This window comes from Stenella coeruleoalba (genome assembly GCF_951394435.1).
Source record: "Stenella coeruleoalba genome assembly, contig: scaffold_47, whole genome shotgun sequence".
Classification (NCBI taxonomy): domain Eukaryota; kingdom Metazoa; phylum Chordata; class Mammalia; order Artiodactyla; family Delphinidae; genus Stenella; species Stenella coeruleoalba.
In genome coordinates this window covers 1,418,173-1,435,660 of record NW_027646269.1, presented here as the reverse complement: position 1 = coordinate 1,435,660, position 17,488 = coordinate 1,418,173, and the positions used below count along the sequence as shown (strand labels likewise).

The following is a 17,488-nucleotide window of genomic DNA, read 5'->3' as shown; positions in this document are numbered from 1 at the left end:
GACTTGAAAGCGGGGCAGAATTGCAGGAAACCGATTTCAGGAGGTAGACTGGAATTGCATTGAAAGCATAGGAAAAGAGGCAGAACGTCCACAATGATGCACTTGGCCAAAAAGGGCATATGCGTTTTTTCCTGAATATATTCAGGAAAAAATGCATACGCCCTTTTTGGCCAACCAAGCAATCTTGCAAAGGAAATCTGCACTACAATGAAGTCTCACTTCTCCCCGGTCAAAAGGGCCATCTGAAAAAAGTGTAAAATCCAGAAAGGCAACAGGCCATTGAGAACTGGGAGCCTTGTTATGCTGATTGGCGGGATGTAAATTGCCAACAGACACTCAGGAGAAGTGTATGGTGTTTGTGAAACATCTAAAAAACAAAGCAACAGAGCCTAGGGCACTTCCACTTATGGTCCTATACCTTAGGGAAATTAAAATCAAAAAGACACCGCCACCCCATAGTTTGGGACGCCTCTGTTTACAAGAACCTCGTTTACAGTACAAGTTCAACATCGCAGAAAGTGAAAAATGGATAAAGAAGTTGTGGTATTCACTTACAAAGCAATATCACTCAGCAATGAAATCTATGTCATCATGCCCTTAGCAGCACAATGAATGGATTCAGGTATGATGATTCTAACTGAAATAAGTCACACAGAAAAAGAAACATCATAAGATATCAGTAATACACGGAATGGAAACTTGGCTACACAGGAACTGAATTACAGAACAGAACAGGGTCTCAAATTTAGAAAACCAACTTATGCTTGCTTAAGGGTAAAGGTGAGTTGGGGTGCTGCATAAAACCAGAGATTGAAATGAGCACAGATAAAGTTCCTTAAGCCAAATATGGAATAGACAAGAGCTACTCCTTGCTCAATGAAATGGACTCAACACCGCATATTAAACGCCTAAGAATGTACCTGACTAGTAAGTATCTTAAAACCTATGGATTGCTATGTCTCCAAAAGAGAATCAAGCATGTGTACAGGGGCATAAACGCAGCAGTGATAGGATTGGAGAGGTTCGGTGAGCAAATGAAGACCCTTTGAAGTCATATTGCATGGTACCCATTCCACGGGTTTCAGCTACCCAATTTAAGGTATTCTTCCTTCAGCTAAAACATGCATGTGGAACCTAGAGTATGATCAACCATTTGATCGGGAGACGTGTTCAAATATGTCTCAGTTTTCGTACCCTGGTACTCGGGTGCAACATTCCAGACGCTTTACTCACACTCTCCCCACTTGAAGAGTCAGCCCCTTTAACCTCCTGTTTGGCACAGTTTGCAATTTCTGCAGAAGATGAACAGGAATAGCGAGAACCAATGAGAGGCTAGCTGGAGGTGTCTGGACGGGCAAATTTAACTCTCATTTCCCACCAGGAGGAGGAAATAACCAAAGGCTCAGTGTTCCGTGCCAGAACCAGATTAGGGCCTGAAGCCATCCTGCGGTGTTGCGGCCAGCTCACAAGAAAGCGAGTTGAAGAAAGGAGCTCAGGGGCACTGTAATTCACAAACCTGCAGAGTTATAAATGACAGCTATCGTCCAAAAATAGACTGAAGTAAGGCTGCCAAGAGGACTTGAAAGCGGGGCAGAATTGCAGGAAACCGATTTCAGGAGGTAGATTGAAATTGCATTGAAAGCATAGGAAAAGAGGCAGAACGTCCACAATGATGCACTTGGCCAAAAAGGGCGTATGCGTTTTTTCCTGAATATATTCAGGAAAAAACGCATACGCCCTTTTTGGCCAACCAAGCAAGCTTGCAAAGGAAATCTGCACTACAATGAAGTCTCACTTCCCCCCGGTCAAAAGGGCCATCTGAAAAAAGTGTAAAATCCAGAAAGGCAGGACAGGCCATGGAGAACTGGGAGCCTTGTTATGCTGAAGGGCAGGATGTAAATTGCCAGCAACCACTCGGGAGAACTGTATGGTGTTTCCTGAAACATCTAAAAAACAAAGCAACAGAGCCTAGGGCACTTCCACTTATGGTCCTATAGCTTAGGGAAATTAAAATCAAAAAGACACAGCCACCCCAAAGATTGGGACGCCTCTGTTTACAAGAACCTCGTTTACAGTACAAGTTCAACATCGCAGAAAGTGAAAAATGGATAAAGAAGTTGTGGTATTTACTTACAATTCAGTATCACTCAGCAATGAAATCTATGTCATCAGGTCCTTAGCATCACAATGAGTGGATTCAGGTATGATGATTCTAACTGAAATAAGTCACACAGAAAAAGAAACATCATAAGATATCACTAATACACGGAATGTAAACTTGGCTACACAGGAACTGAATTACAGAACAGAACCGGGTCTCAAATTTAGAAAACCAACTTATGCTTGCTTAAGGGTAAAGGTGAGTTGTGGTGCTGCATAAAACCAGAGATTGAAATGAGGACAGATAAAGTTCCTTAAGTCAAATATGGAATAGACAAGAGCTACTCCTTGCTCAACGAAATGGACTCAACACCGCATATTAAACGCCTAAGAATGTACCTGACTAGTAAGTATCGTAAAACCTATGGATTGCTATGTCTCCGAAAGAGAATCAAGCATGTGTACAGGGGCATAAACGCAGCAGTGATAGGATTGGAGAGGTTCGGTGAGCAAATGAAGACCCTTTGAAGTCATATTGCATGGTACCCATTACACGGGTCTCAATTCTCCAAGTTTAAGGTATTCTTCCTTCAGCTAAAACATGCATGTGGAACCCAAGTATGATCAACCATGTGAACGGGAGACGTGTTAAAATATGTCTCAGTTTTCCTCCCCTGGTACTCGGGTGCAACATTCCAGACGCTTTACTAATACTCTCCCCACTTGGAGAGTGAGCGCCTTTAACCTCCTGTTTGGCCCAGTTTGCAATTTCTGCGGAAGATGAACAGAAATAGCGAGAACCAATGAGAGGCTAGCTGGAGGTGTCTGGACGGGCAAATTTAACTCTCATTTCCCACCAGGAAGAGGAATTAACCAAAGGCTCAGCGTGCCGTGCCGGAACCAGATTAGGGCCTGAAGCCATCCGGTGGTGTTGCGGCCAGCTCAAAAGAAAGCGAGTTGAAGAAAGGAGCTCAGGGGCACTGTAATTCACAAACATGCAGAGTTATAAATGACAGCTATCGTCCAAAAATATACTGAAGTAAGGCTGCCAAGAGGACTTGAAAACGGGGCAGAATTGCAGGAAACCGATTTCAGGAGGTAGACTGGAATTGCATTGAAAGCATAGGAAAAGAGGCAGAACGTCCACAATGATGCACTTGGCCAAAAAGGGCGTATGCGTTTTTTCCTGAATATATTCAGGAAAAAACGCATACGCCCTTTTTGGCCAACCAAGCAAGCTTGCAAAGGAAATCTGCACTACAATGAAGTCTCACTTCCCCCCGGTCAAAAGGGCCATCTGAAAAAAGTGTAAAATCCAGAAAGGCAGGACAGGCCATGGAGAACTGGGAGCCTTGTTATGCTGATGGGCGGGATGTAAATTGCCAACAGACACTCAGGAGAAGTGTATGGTGTTTGTGAAACATCTAAAAAACAAAGCAACAGAGCCTAGGGCACTTCCACTTATGGTCCTATACCTTAGGGAAATTAAAATCAAAAAGACACCGCCACCCCATAGTTTGGGACGCCTCTGTTTACAAGAACCTCGTTTACAGTACAAGTTCAACATCGCAGAAAGTGAAAAATGGATAAAGAAGTTGTGGTATTCACTTACAAAGCAATATCACTCAGCAATGAAATCTATGTCATCATGCCCTTAGCAGCACAATGAATGGATTCAGGTATGATGATTCTAACTGAAATAAGTCACACAGAAAAAGAAACATCATAAGATATCAGTAATACACGGAATGGAAACTTGGCTACACAGGAACTGAATTACAGAACAGAACAGGGTCTCAAATTTAGAAAACCAACTTATGCTTGCTTAAGGGTAAAGGTGAGTTGGGGTGCTGCATAAAACCAGAGATTGAAATGAGCACAGATAAAGTTCCTTAAGCCAAATATGGAATAGACAAGAGCTACTCCTTGCTCAATGAAATGGACTCAACACCGCATATTAAACGCCTAAGAATGTACCTGACTAGTAAGTATCTTAAAACCTATGGATTGCTATGTCTCCAAAAGAGAATCAAGCATGTGTACAGGGGCATAAACGCAGCAGTGATAGGATTGGAGAGGTTCGGTGAGCAAATGAAGACCCTTTGAAGTCATATTGCATGGTACCCATTCCACGGGTTTCAGCTACCCAATTTAAGGTATTCTTCCTTCAGCTAAAACATGCATGTGGAACCTAGAGTATGATCAACCATTTGATCGGGAGACGTGTTCAAATATGTCTCAGTTTTCGTACCCTGGTACTCGGGTGCAACATTCCAGACGCTTTACTCACACTCTCCCCACTTGAAGAGTCAGCCCCTTTAACCTCCTGTTTGGCACAGTTTGCAATTTCTGCAGAAGATGAACAGGAATAGCGAGAACCAATGAGAGGCTAGCTGGAGGTGTCTGGACGGGCAAATTTAACTCTCATTTCCCACCAGGAGGAGGAAATAACCAAAGGCTCAGTGTTCCGTGCCAGAACCAGATTAGGGCCTGAAGCCATCCTGCGGTGTTGCGGCCAGCTCACAAGAAAGCGAGTTGAAGAAAGGAGCTCAGGGGCACTGTAATTCACAAACCTGCAGAGTTATAAATGACAGCTATCGTCCAAAAATAGACTGAAGTAAGGCTGCCAAGAGGACTTGAAAGCGGGGCAGAATTGCAGGAAACCGATTTCAGGAGGTAGATTGAAATTGCATTGAAAGCATAGGAAAAGAGGCAGAACGTCCACAATGATGCACTTGGCCAAAAAGGGCGTATGCGTTTTTTCCTGAATATATTCAGGAAAAAACGCATACGCCCTTTTTGGCCAACCAAGCAAGCTTGCAAAGGAAATCTGCACTACAATGAAGTCTCACTTCCCCCCGGTCAAAAGGGCCATCTGAAAAAAGTGTAAAATCCAGAAAGGCAGGACAGGCCATGGAGAACTGGGAGCCTTGTTATGCTGAAGGGCAGGATGTAAATTGCCAGCAACCACTCGGGAGAACTGTATGGTGTTTCCTGAAACATCTAAAAAACAAAGCAACAGAGCCTAGGGCACTTCCACTTATGGTCCTATAGCTTAGGGAAATTAAAATCAAAAAGACACAGCCACCCCAAAGATTGGGACGCCTCTGTTTACAAGAACCTCGTTTACAGTACAAGTTCAACATCGCAGAAAGTGAAAAATGGATAAAGAAGTTGTGGTATTTACTTACAATTCAGTATCACTCAGCAATGAAATCTATGTCATCAGGTCCTTAGCATCACAATGAGTGGATTCAGGTATGATGATTCTAACTGAAATAAGTCACACAGAAAAAGAAACATCATAAGATATCAGTAATACACGGAATGTAAACTTGGCTACACAGGAACTGAATTACAGAACAGAACCGGGTCTCAAATTTAGAAAACCAACTTATGCTTGCTTAAGGGTAAAGGTGAGTTGTGGTGCTGCATAAAACCAGAGATTGAAATGAGGACAGATAAAGTTCCTTAAGTCAAATATGGAATAGACAAGAGCTACTCCTTGCTCAACGAAATGGACTCAACACCGCATATTAAACGCCTAAGAATGTACCTGACTAGTAAGTATCGTAAAACCTATGGATTGCTATGTCTCCGAAAGAGAATCAAGCATGTGTACAGGGGCATAAACGCAGCAGTGATAGGATTGGAGAGGTTCGGTGAGCAAATGAAGACCCTTTGAAGTCATATTGCATGGTACCCATTACACGGGTCTCAATTCTCCAAGTTTAAGGTATTCTTCCTTCAGCTAAAACATGCATGTGGAACCCAAGTATGATCAACCATGTGAACGGGAGACGTGTTAAAATATGTCTCAGTTTTCCTCCCCTGGTACTCGGGTGCAACATTCCAGACGCTTTACTAACACTCTCCCCACTTGGAGAGTGAGCGCCTTTAACCTCCTGTTTGGCCCAGTTTGCAATTTCTGCGGAAGATGAACAGAAATAGCGAGAACCAATGAGAGGCTAGCTGGAGGTGTCTGGACGGGCAAATTTAACTCTCATTTCCCACCAGGAAGAGGAATTAACCAAAGGCTCAGCGTGCCGTGCCGGAACCAGATTAGGGCCTGAAGCCATCCTGCGGTGTTGCGGCCAGCTCAAAAGAAAGCGAGTTGAAGAAAGGAGCTCAGGGGCACTGTAATTCACAAACATGCAGAGTTATAAATGACAGCTATCGTCCAAAAATAGACTGAAGTAAGGCTGCCAAGAGGACTTGAAAGCGGGGCAGAATTGCAGGAAACCGATTTCAGGAGGTAGACTGGAATTGCATTGAAAGCATAGGAAAAGAGGCAGAACGTCCACAATGATGCACTTGGCCAAAAAGGGCATATGCGTTTTTTCCTGAATATATTCAGGAAAAAATGCATACGCCCTTTTTGGCCAACCAAGCAATCTTGCAAAGGAAATCTGCACTACAATGAAGTCTCACTTCTCCCCGGTCAAAAGGGCCATCTGAAAAAAGTGTAAAATCCAGAAAGGCAACAGGCCATTGAGAACTGGGAGCCTTGTTATGCTGATTGGCGGGATGTAAATTGCCAACAGACACTCAGGAGAAGTGTATGGTGTTTGTGAAACATCTAAAAAACAAAGCAACAGAGCCTAGGGCACTTCCACTTATGGTCCTATACCTTAGGGAAATTAAAATCAAAAAGACACCGCCACCCCATAGTTTGGGACGCCTCTGTTTACAAGAACCTCGTTTACAGTACAAGTTCAACATCGCAGAAAGTGAAAAATGGATAAAGAAGTTGTGGTATTCACTTACAAAGCAATATCACTCAGCAATGAAATCTATGTCATCATGCCCTTAGCAGCACAATGAATGGATTCAGGTATGATGATTCTAACTGAAATAAGTCACACAGAAAAAGAAACATCATAAGATATCAGTAATACACGGAATGGAAACTTGGCTACACAGGAACTGAATTACAGAACAGAACAGGGTCTCAAATTTAGAAAACCAACTTATGCTTGCTTAAGGGTAAAGGTGAGTTGGGGTGCTGCATAAAACCAGAGATTGAAATGAGCACAGATAAAGTTCCTTAAGCCAAATATGGAATAGACAAGAGCTACTCCTTGCTCAATGAAATGGACTCAACACCGCATATTAAACGCCTAAGAATGTACCTGACTAGTAAGTATCTTAAAACCTATGGATTGCTATGTCTCCAAAAGAGAATCAAGCATGTGTACAGGGGCATAAACGCAGCAGTGATAGGATTGGAGAGGTTCGGTGAGCAAATGAAGACCCTTTGAAGTCATATTGCATGGTACCCATTCCACGGGTTTCAGCTACCCAATTTAAGGTATTCTTCCTTCAGCTAAAACATGCATGTGGAACCTAGAGTATGATCAACCATTTGATCGGGAGACGTGTTCAAATATGTCTCAGTTTTCGTACCCTGGTACTCGGGTGCAACATTCCAGACGCTTTACTCACACTCTCCCCACTTGAAGAGTCAGCCCCTTTAACCTCCTGTTTGGCACAGTTTGCAATTTCTGCAGAAGATGAACAGGAATAGCGAGAACCAATGAGAGGCTAGCTGGAGGTGTCTGGACGGGCAAATTTAACTCTCATTTCCCACCAGGAGGAGGAAATAACCAAAGGCTCAGTGTTCCGTGCCAGAACCAGATTAGGGCCTGAAGCCATCCTGCGGTGTTGCGGCCAGCTCACAAGAAAGCGAGTTGAAGAAAGGAGCTCAGGGGCACTGTAATTCACAAACCTGCAGAGTTATAAATGACAGCTATCGTCCAAAAATAGACTGAAGTAAGGCTGCCAAGAGGACTTGAAAGCGGGGCAGAATTGCAGGAAACCGATTTCAGGAGGTAGATTGAAATTGCATTGAAAGCATAGGAAAAGAGGCAGAACGTCCACAATGATGCACTTGGCCAAAAAGGGCGTATGCGTTTTTTCCTGAATATATTCAGGAAAAAACGCATACGCCCTTTTTGGCCAACCAAGCAAGCTTGCAAAGGAAATCTGCACTACAATGAAGTCTCACTTCCCCCCGGTCAAAAGGGCCATCTGAAAAAAGTGTAAAATCCAGAAAGGCAGGACAGGCCATGGAGAACTGGGAGCCTTGTTATGCTGAAGGGCAGGATGTAAATTGCCAGCAACCACTCGGGAGAACTGTATGGTGTTTCCTGAAACATCTAAAAAACAAAGCAACAGAGCCTAGGGCACTTCCACTTATGGTCCTATAGCTTAGGGAAATTAAAATCAAAAAGACACAGCCACCCCAAAGATTGGGACGCCTCTGTTTACAAGAACCTCGTTTACAGTACAAGTTCAACATCGCAGAAAGTGAAAAATGGATAAAGAAGTTGTGGTATTTACTTACAATTCAGTATCACTCAGCAATGAAATCTATGTCATCAGGTCCTTAGCATCACAATGAGTGGATTCAGGTATGATGATTCTAACTGAAATAAGTCACACAGAAAAAGAAACATCATAAGATATCACTAATACACGGAATGTAAACTTGGCTACACAGGAACTGAATTACAGAACAGAACCGGGTCTCAAATTTAGAAAACCAACTTATGCTTGCTTAAGGGTAAAGGTGAGTTGTGGTGCTGCATAAAACCAGAGATTGAAATGAGGACAGATAAAGTTCCTTAAGTCAAATATGGAATAGACAAGAGCTACTCCTTGCTCAACGAAATGGACTCAACACCGCATATTAAACGCCTAAGAATGTACCTGACTAGTAAGTATCGTAAAACCTATGGATTGCTATGTCTCCGAAAGAGAATCAAGCATGTGTACAGGGGCATAAACGCAGCAGTGATAGGATTGGAGAGGTTCGGTGAGCAAATGAAGACCCTTTGAAGTCATATTGCATGGTACCCATTACACGGGTCTCAATTCTCCAAGTTTAAGGTATTCTTCCTTCAGCTAAAACATGCATGTGGAACCCAAGTATGATCAACCATGTGAACGGGAGACGTGTTAAAATATGTCTCAGTTTTCCTCCCCTGGTACTCGGGTGCAACATTCCAGACGCTTTACTAATACTCTCCCCACTTGGAGAGTGAGCGCCTTTAACCTCCTGTTTGGCCCAGTTTGCAATTTCTACGGAAGATGAACAGAAATAGCGAGAACCAATGAGAGGCTAGCTGGAGGTGTCTGGACGGGCAAATTTAACTCTCATTTCCCACCAGGAAGAGGAATTAACCAAAGGCTCAGCGTGCCGTGCCGGAACCAGATTAGGGCCTGAAGCCATCCGGTGGTGTTGCGGCCAGCTCAAAAGAAAGCGAGTTGAAGAAAGGAGCTCAGGGGCACTGTAATTCACAAACATGCAGAGTTATAAATGACAGCTATCGTCCAAAAATATACTGAAGTAAGGCTGCCAAGAGGACTTGAAAACGGGGCAGAATTGCAGGAAACCGATTTCAGGAGGTAGACTGGAATTGCATTGAAAGCATAGGAAAAGAGGCAGAACGTCCACAATGATGCACTTGGCCAAAAAGGGCGTATGCGTTTTTTCCTGAATATATTCAGGAAAAAACGCATACGCCCTTTTTGGCCAACCAAGCAAGCTTGCAAAGGAAATCTGCACTACAATGAAGTCTCACTTCCCCCCGGTCAAAAGGGCCATCTGAAAAAAGTGTAAAATCCAGAAAGGCAGGACAGGCCATGGAGAACTGGGAGCCTTGTTATGCTGATGGGCGGGATGTAAATTGCCAACAGACACTCAGGAGAAGTGTATGGTGTTTGTGAAACATCTAAAAAACAAAGCAACAGAGCCTAGGGCACTTCCACTTATGGTCCTATACCTTAGGGAAATTAAAATCAAAAAGACACCGCCACCCCATAGTTTGGGACGCCTCTGTTTACAAGAACCTCGTTTACAGTACAAGTTCAACATCGCAGAAAGTGAAAAATGGATAAAGAAGTTGTGGTATTCACTTACAAAGCAATATCACTCAGCAATGAAATCTATGTCATCATGCCCTTAGCAGCACAATGAATGGATTCAGGTATGATGATTCTAACTGAAATAAGTCACACAGAAAAAGAAACATCATAAGATATCAGTAATACACGGAATGGAAACTTGGCTACACAGGAACTGAATTACAGAACAGAACAGGGTCTCAAATTTAGAAAACCAACTTATGCTTGCTTAAGGGTAAAGGTGAGTTGGGGTGCTGCATAAAACCAGAGATTGAAATGAGCACAGATAAAGTTCCTTAAGCCAAATATGGAATAGACAAGAGCTACTCCTTGCTCAATGAAATGGACTCAACACCGCATATTAAACGCCTAAGAATGTACCTGACTAGTAAGTATCTTAAAACCTATGGATTGCTATGTCTCCAAAAGAGAATCAAGCATGTGTACAGGGGCATAAACGCAGCAGTGATAGGATTGGAGAGGTTCGGTGAGCAAATGAAGACCCTTTGAAGTCATATTGCATGGTACCCATTCCACGGGTTTCAGCTACCCAATTTAAGGTATTCTTCCTTCAGCTAAAACATGCATGTGGAACCTAGAGTATGATCAACCATTTGATCGGGAGACGTGTTCAAATATGTCTCAGTTTTCGTACCCTGGTACTCGGGTGCAACATTCCAGACGCTTTACTCACACTCTCCCCACTTGAAGAGTCAGCCCCTTTAACCTCCTGTTTGGCACAGTTTGCAATTTCTGCAGAAGATGAACAGGAATAGCGAGAACCAATGAGAGGCTAGCTGGAGGTGTCTGGACGGGCAAATTTAACTCTCATTTCCCACCAGGAGGAGGAAATAACCAAAGGCTCAGTGTTCCGTGCCAGAACCAGATTAGGGCCTGAAGCCATCCTGCGGTGTTGCGGCCAGCTCACAAGAAAGCGAGTTGAAGAAAGGAGCTCAGGGGCACTGTAATTCACAAACCTGCAGAGTTATAAATGACAGCTATCGTCCAAAAATAGACTGAAGTAAGGCTGCCAAGAGGACTTGAAAGCGGGGCAGAATTGCAGGAAACCGATTTCAGGAGGTAGATTGAAATTGCATTGAAAGCATAGGAAAAGAGGCAGAACGTCCACAATGATGCACTTGGCCAAAAAGGGCGTATGCGTTTTTTCCTGAATATATTCAGGAAAAAACGCATACGCCCTTTTTGGCCAACCAAGCAAGCTTGCAAAGGAAATCTGCACTACAATGAAGTCTCACTTCCCCCCGGTCAAAAGGGCCATCTGAAAAAAGTGTAAAATCCAGAAAGGCAGGACAGGCCATGGAGAACTGGGAGCCTTGTTATGCTGAAGGGCAGGATGTAAATTGCCAGCAACCACTCGGGAGAACTGTATGGTGTTTCCTGAAACATCTAAAAAACAAAGCAACAGAGCCTAGGGCACTTCCACTTATGGTCCTATAGCTTAGGGAAATTAAAATCAAAAAGACACAGCCACCCCAAAGATTGGGACGCCTCTGTTTACAAGAACCTCGTTTACAGTACAAGTTCAACATCGCAGAAAGTGAAAAATGGATAAAGAAGTTGTGGTATTTACTTACAATTCAGTATCACTCAGCAATGAAATCTATGTCATCAGGTCCTTAGCATCACAATGAGTGGATTCAGGTATGATGATTCTAACTGAAATAAGTCACACAGAAAAAGAAACATCATAAGATATCAGTAATACACGGAATGTAAACTTGGCTACACAGGAACTGAATTACAGAACAGAACCGGGTCTCAAATTTAGAAAACCAACTTATGCTTGCTTAAGGGTAAAGGTGAGTTGTGGTGCTGCATAAAACCAGAGATTGAAATGAGGACAGATAAAGTTCCTTAAGTCAAATATGGAATAGACAAGAGCTACTCCTTGCTCAACGAAATGGACTCAACACCGCATATTAAACGCCTAAGAATGTACCTGACTAGTAAGTATCGTAAAACCTATGGATTGCTATGTCTCCGAAAGAGAATCAAGCATGTGTACAGGGGCATAAACGCAGCAGTGATAGGATTGGAGAGGTTCGGTGAGCAAATGAAGACCCTTTGAAGTCATATTGCATGGTACCCATTACACGGGTCTCAATTCTCCAAGTTTAAGGTATTCTTCCTTCAGCTAAAACATGCATGTGGAACCCAAGTATGATCAACCATGTGAACGGGAGACGTGTTAAAATATGTCTCAGTTTTCCTCCCCTGGTACTCGGGTGCAACATTCCAGACGCTTTACTAACACTCTCCCCACTTGGAGAGTGAGCGCCTTTAACCTCCTGTTTGGCCCAGTTTGCAATTTCTGCGGAAGATGAACAGAAATAGCGAGAACCAATGAGAGGCTAGCTGGAGGTGTCTGGACGGGCAAATTTAACTCTCATTTCCCACCAGGAAGAGGAATTAACCAAAGGCTCAGCGTGCCGTGCCGGAACCAGATTAGGGCCTGAAGCCATCCGGCGGTGTTGCGGCCAGCTCAAAAGAAAGCGAGTTGAAGAAAGGAGCTCAGGGGCACTGTAATTCACAAACATGCAGAGTTATAAATGACAGCTATCGTCCAAAAATATACTGAAGTAAGGCTGCCAAGAGGACTTGAAAACGGGGCAGAATTGCAGGAAACCGATTTCAGGAGGTAGACTGGAATTGCATTGAAAGCATAGGAAAAGAGGCAGAACGTCCACAATGATGCACTTGGCCAAAAAGGGCGTATGCGTTTTTTCCTGAATATATTCAGGAAAAAACGCATACGCCCTTTTTGGCCAACCAAGCAAGCTTGCAAAGGAAATCTGCACTACAATGAAGTCTCACTTCCCCCCGGTCAAAAGGGCCATCTGAAAAAAGTGTAAAATCCAGAAAGGCAGGACAGGCCATGGAGAACTGGGAGCCTTGTTATGCTGATGGGCGGGATGTAAATTGCCAACAGACACTGGGGAGAAGTGTATGGTGTTTCCTGAAACATCTAAAAAACAAAGCAACAGAGCCTAGGGCACTGCCACTTATGGTCCTATAGCTTAGGGAAATTAAAATCAAAAAGACACAGCCACCCCAAAGTTTGGGACGCCTCTGTTTAGAAGAACCTCGTTTACAGTACAAGTTCAACATCGCAGAAAGTGAAAAATGGATAAAGAAGTTGTGGTATTTACTTCCAAAGCAATATCACTGAGCAATGAAATCTATGTCATCAGGCCCTTAGCAGCACAATGAATGGATTCAGGTACGATGATTCTAACTGAAATAAGTCACACAGAAAAAGAAACATCATAAGATATCACTAATACACGGAATGTAAACTTGGCTACACAGGAACTGCATTCCAAACCAGAACAGGGTCTCAAATTTAGAAAACCAACTTATGCTTGCTTAAGGGGAAAGGTGAGTTGGGGTGCTGCATAAAACCAGAGATTGAAATGAGCACAGATAAAGTTCCTTAAGCCAAATATGGAATAGACAAGAGCTACTCCTTGCTCAACGAAATGGACTCAAAACCCCATATTAAACGCCTAAGAATGTACCTGACTAGTAAGTATCTTAAAACCTATGGATTGCTATGTCTCCGAAAGAGAATCAAGCATGTGTACAGGGGCATAAACGCAGCAGTGATAGGATTGGAGAGGTTCGGTGAGCAAATGAAGACCCTTTGAAGTCATATTGCATGGTACCCATTACACGGGTCTCAACTCTCCAGGTTTAAGGTATTCTTCCTTCAGCTAAAACATGCATGTGGAACCCAGAGTATGATCAACCATGTGAACGGGAGTCGTGTTCAAATATGTCTCAGTTTTGCTCCCCTGGTACTCGGGTGCAACATTCCAGACGCTTTACTAACACTCTCCCGACTTGGAGAGTCAGTCCCTTTAACCTCCTGTTTGGCCCAGTTTGCAATTTCTGCGGAAGATGAACAGGAATAGCGAGAACCAATGAGAGGCTAGCTGGAGGTGTCTGGACGGGCAAATTTAACTCTCATTTCCCACCAGGAAGAGGAATTAACCAAAGGTTCAGCATGCCGGCCCGGAACCAGATTAGGGCCTGAAGCCATCCTGCGATTTTACGGCCAGGTCACAAGAAAGCGAGTTGAAGAAAGGAGCTCAGGGGCACTGTAATTCACAAACCTGCAGAGTTATAAATGACAGCTATCGTCCAAAAATAGACTGAAGTAAGGCTGCCAAGAGGACTTGAAAGCGGGGCAGAATTGCAGGAAACCGATTTCAGGAGGTAGACTGGAATTGCATTGAAAGCATAGGAAAAGAGGCAGAACGTCCACAATGATGCACTTGGCCGAAAAGGGCGTATGCGTTTTTTCCTGAATATATTCAGGAAAAAACGCATACGCCCTTTTTGGCCAACCAAGCAAGCTTGCAAAGGAAATCTGCACTACAATGAAGTCTCACTTCTCCCCGGTCAAAAGGGCCATCTGAAAAAAGTGTAAAATCCAGAAAGGCAACAGGCCATTGAGAACTGGGAGCCTTGTTATGCTGAATGGCGGGATGTAAATTGCCAACAGACACTCAGGAGAAGTGTATGGTGTTTCCTGAAACATCTAAAAAACAAAGCAACAGAGCCTAGGGCACTTCCACTTATGGTCCTATAGCTTAGGGAAATTAAAATCAAAAAGACACAGCCACCCCAAAGTTTGGAATGGCTCTGTTTACAAGAACCTCGTTTACAGTACAAGTTCAACATCGCAGAAAGTGAAAAATGGATAAAGAAGTTGTGGTATTCACTTACAAAGCAATATCACTCAGCAATGAAATCTATGTCATCAGGCCCTTAGCAGCACAATGAGTGGATTCAGGTATGATGATTCTAACTGAAATAAGTCACACAGAAAAAGAAACATCATAAGATATCAGTAATACACGGAATGGAAACTTGGCTACACAGGAACTGAATTACAGAACAGAACAGGGTCTCAAATTTAGAAAACCAACTTATGCTTGCTTAAGGGTAAAGGTGAGTTGGGGTGCTGCATAAAACCAGAGATTGAAATGAGCACAGATAAAGTTCCTTAAGCCAAATATGGAATAGACAAGAGCTACTCCTTGCTCAACGAAATGGACTCAACACCCCATATTAAACGCCTAAGAATGTACCTGACTAGTAAGTATCTTAAAACCTATGGATTGCTATGTCTCCGAAAGAGAATCAAGCATGTGTACAGGGGCATAAACGCAGCAGTGATAGGATTGGAGAGGTTCGGTGAGCAAATGAAGACCCTTTGAAGTCATATTGCATGGTACCCATTCCACGGGTTTCAACTACCCAGGTTTAAGGTATTCTTCCTTCAGCTAAAACATGCATGTGGAACCTAGAGTATGATCAACCATGTGATCGGGAGACGTGTTCAAATATGTCTCAGTTTTCGTACCCTGGTACTCGGGTGCAACATTCCAGACGCTTTACTAACACTCTCCCGACTTGCAGAGTCAGTCCCTTTAACCTCCTGTATGGCCCAGTTTGCAATTTCTGCGGAAGATGAACAGGAATAGCGAGAACCAATGAGAGGCTAGCTGGAGGTGTCTGGACGGGCAAATTTAACTCTCATTTCCCACCAGGAAGAGGAATTAACCAAAGGCTCAGCGTGCCGTGCCGGAACCAGATTAGGGCCTGAAGCCATCCTGCGGTGTTGCGGCCAGCTCAAAAGAAAGCGAGTTGAAGAAAGGAGCTCAGGGGCACTGTAATTCACAAACCTGCAGAGTTATAAATGACAGCTATCGTCCAAAAATAGACTGAAGTAAGGCTGCCAAGAGGACTTGAAAGCGGGGCAGAATTGCAGGAAACCGATTTCAGGAGGTAGACTGGAATTGCATTGAAAGCATAGGAAAAGAGGCAGAACGTCCACAATGATGCACTTGGCCAAAAAGGGCGTATGCGTTTTTTCCTGAATATATTCAGGAAAAAACGCATACGCTCTTTTTGGCCAACCAAGCAAGCTTGCAAAGGAAATCTGCACTACAATGAAGTCTCACTTCCCCCCGGTCAAAAGGGCCATCTGAAAAAAGTGTAAAATCCAGAAAGGCAGGACAGGCCATGGAGAACTGGGAGCCTTGTTATGCTGATGGGCGGGATGTAAATTGCCAACAGACACTGCGGAGAAGTTTATGGTGTTTCCTGAAACATCTAAAAAACAAAGCAGCAGAGCCTAGGGCACTGCCACTTATGGTCCTATAGCTTAGGGAAATTAAAATCAAAAAGACACAGCCACCCCAAAGTTTGGGACGCCTCTATTTACAAGAACCTCATTTACAGTACAAGTTCAACATCGCAGAAAGTGAAAAATGGATAAAGAAGTTGTGGTATTTACTTACAAAGCAATATCACTCAGCAATGAAATCTATGTATCAGGCCCTTAGCAGCACAATGAGTGGATTCAGGTATGATGATTCTAACTGAAATAAGTCACACAGAAAAAGAAACATCATAAGATATCACTAATACACGGAATGTAAACTTGGCTACACAGGAACTGCATTCCAAAACAGAACAGGGTCTCAAATTTAGAAAACCAACTTATGCTTGCTTAAGGGGAAAGGTGAGTTGGGGTGCTGCATAAAACCAGAGATTGAAATGAGAACAGATAAAGTTCCTTAAGCCAAATATGGAATAGACAAGAGCTACTCCTTGCTCAACGAAATGGACTCAAAACCCCATATTAAACGCCTAAGAATGTACCTGACTAGTAAGTATCTTAAAACCTATGGATTGCTATGTCTCCAAAAGAGAATCAAGCGTGTGTACAGGGGCATAAACGCAGCAGTGATAGGATTGGAGAGGTTCGGTGAGCAAATGAAGACCCTTTGAAGTCATATTGCATGGTACCCATTCCACGGGTCTCAACTCTCCAGGTTTAAGGTATTCTTCCTTCAGCTAAAACATGCATGTGGAACCCAGAGTATGATCAACCATGTGAACGGGAGTCGTGTTCAAATATGTCTCAGTTTTGCTCCCCTGGTACTCGGGTGCAACATTCCAGACGCTTTACTAACACTCTCCCGACTAGGAGAGTCAGTCCCTTTAACCTCCTGTTTGGCCCAGTTTGCAATTTCTGCGGAAGATGAACAGGAATAGCGAGAACCAATGAGAGGCTAGCTGGAGGTGTCTGGACGGGCAAATTTAACTCTCATTTCCCACCAGGAAGAGGAATTAAGCAAAGGCTCAGCATGCCGGGCCGGAACCAGATTAGGGCCTGAAGCCATCCTGCGGTGTTACGGCCAGGTCACAAGAAAGCGAGTTGAAGAAAGGAGCTCAGGGGCACTGTAATTCACAAACCTGCAGAGTTATAAATGACAGCTATCGTCCAAAAATAGACTGAAGTAAGGCTGCCAAGAGGACTTGAAAGCGGGGCAGAATTGCAGGAAACCGATTTCAGGAGGTAGACTGGAATTGCATTGAAAGCATAGGAAAAGAGGCAGAACGTCCACAATGATGCACTTGGCCAAAAAGGGCGTATGCGTTT

The 17,488-nt window shown here is 43.6% G+C and overlaps 1 long non-coding RNA gene across 49 annotated transcripts in view; it reads right to left on the bottom strand.

Moving 5' to 3' along the window:
* Window positions 1-17,488, bottom strand: part of LOC307181221 — a 2,056,127-nt gene that overhangs the window by 1,261,442 nt on the left and 777,197 nt on the right. The gene's annotated exons all lie outside the window — the stretch shown is intronic.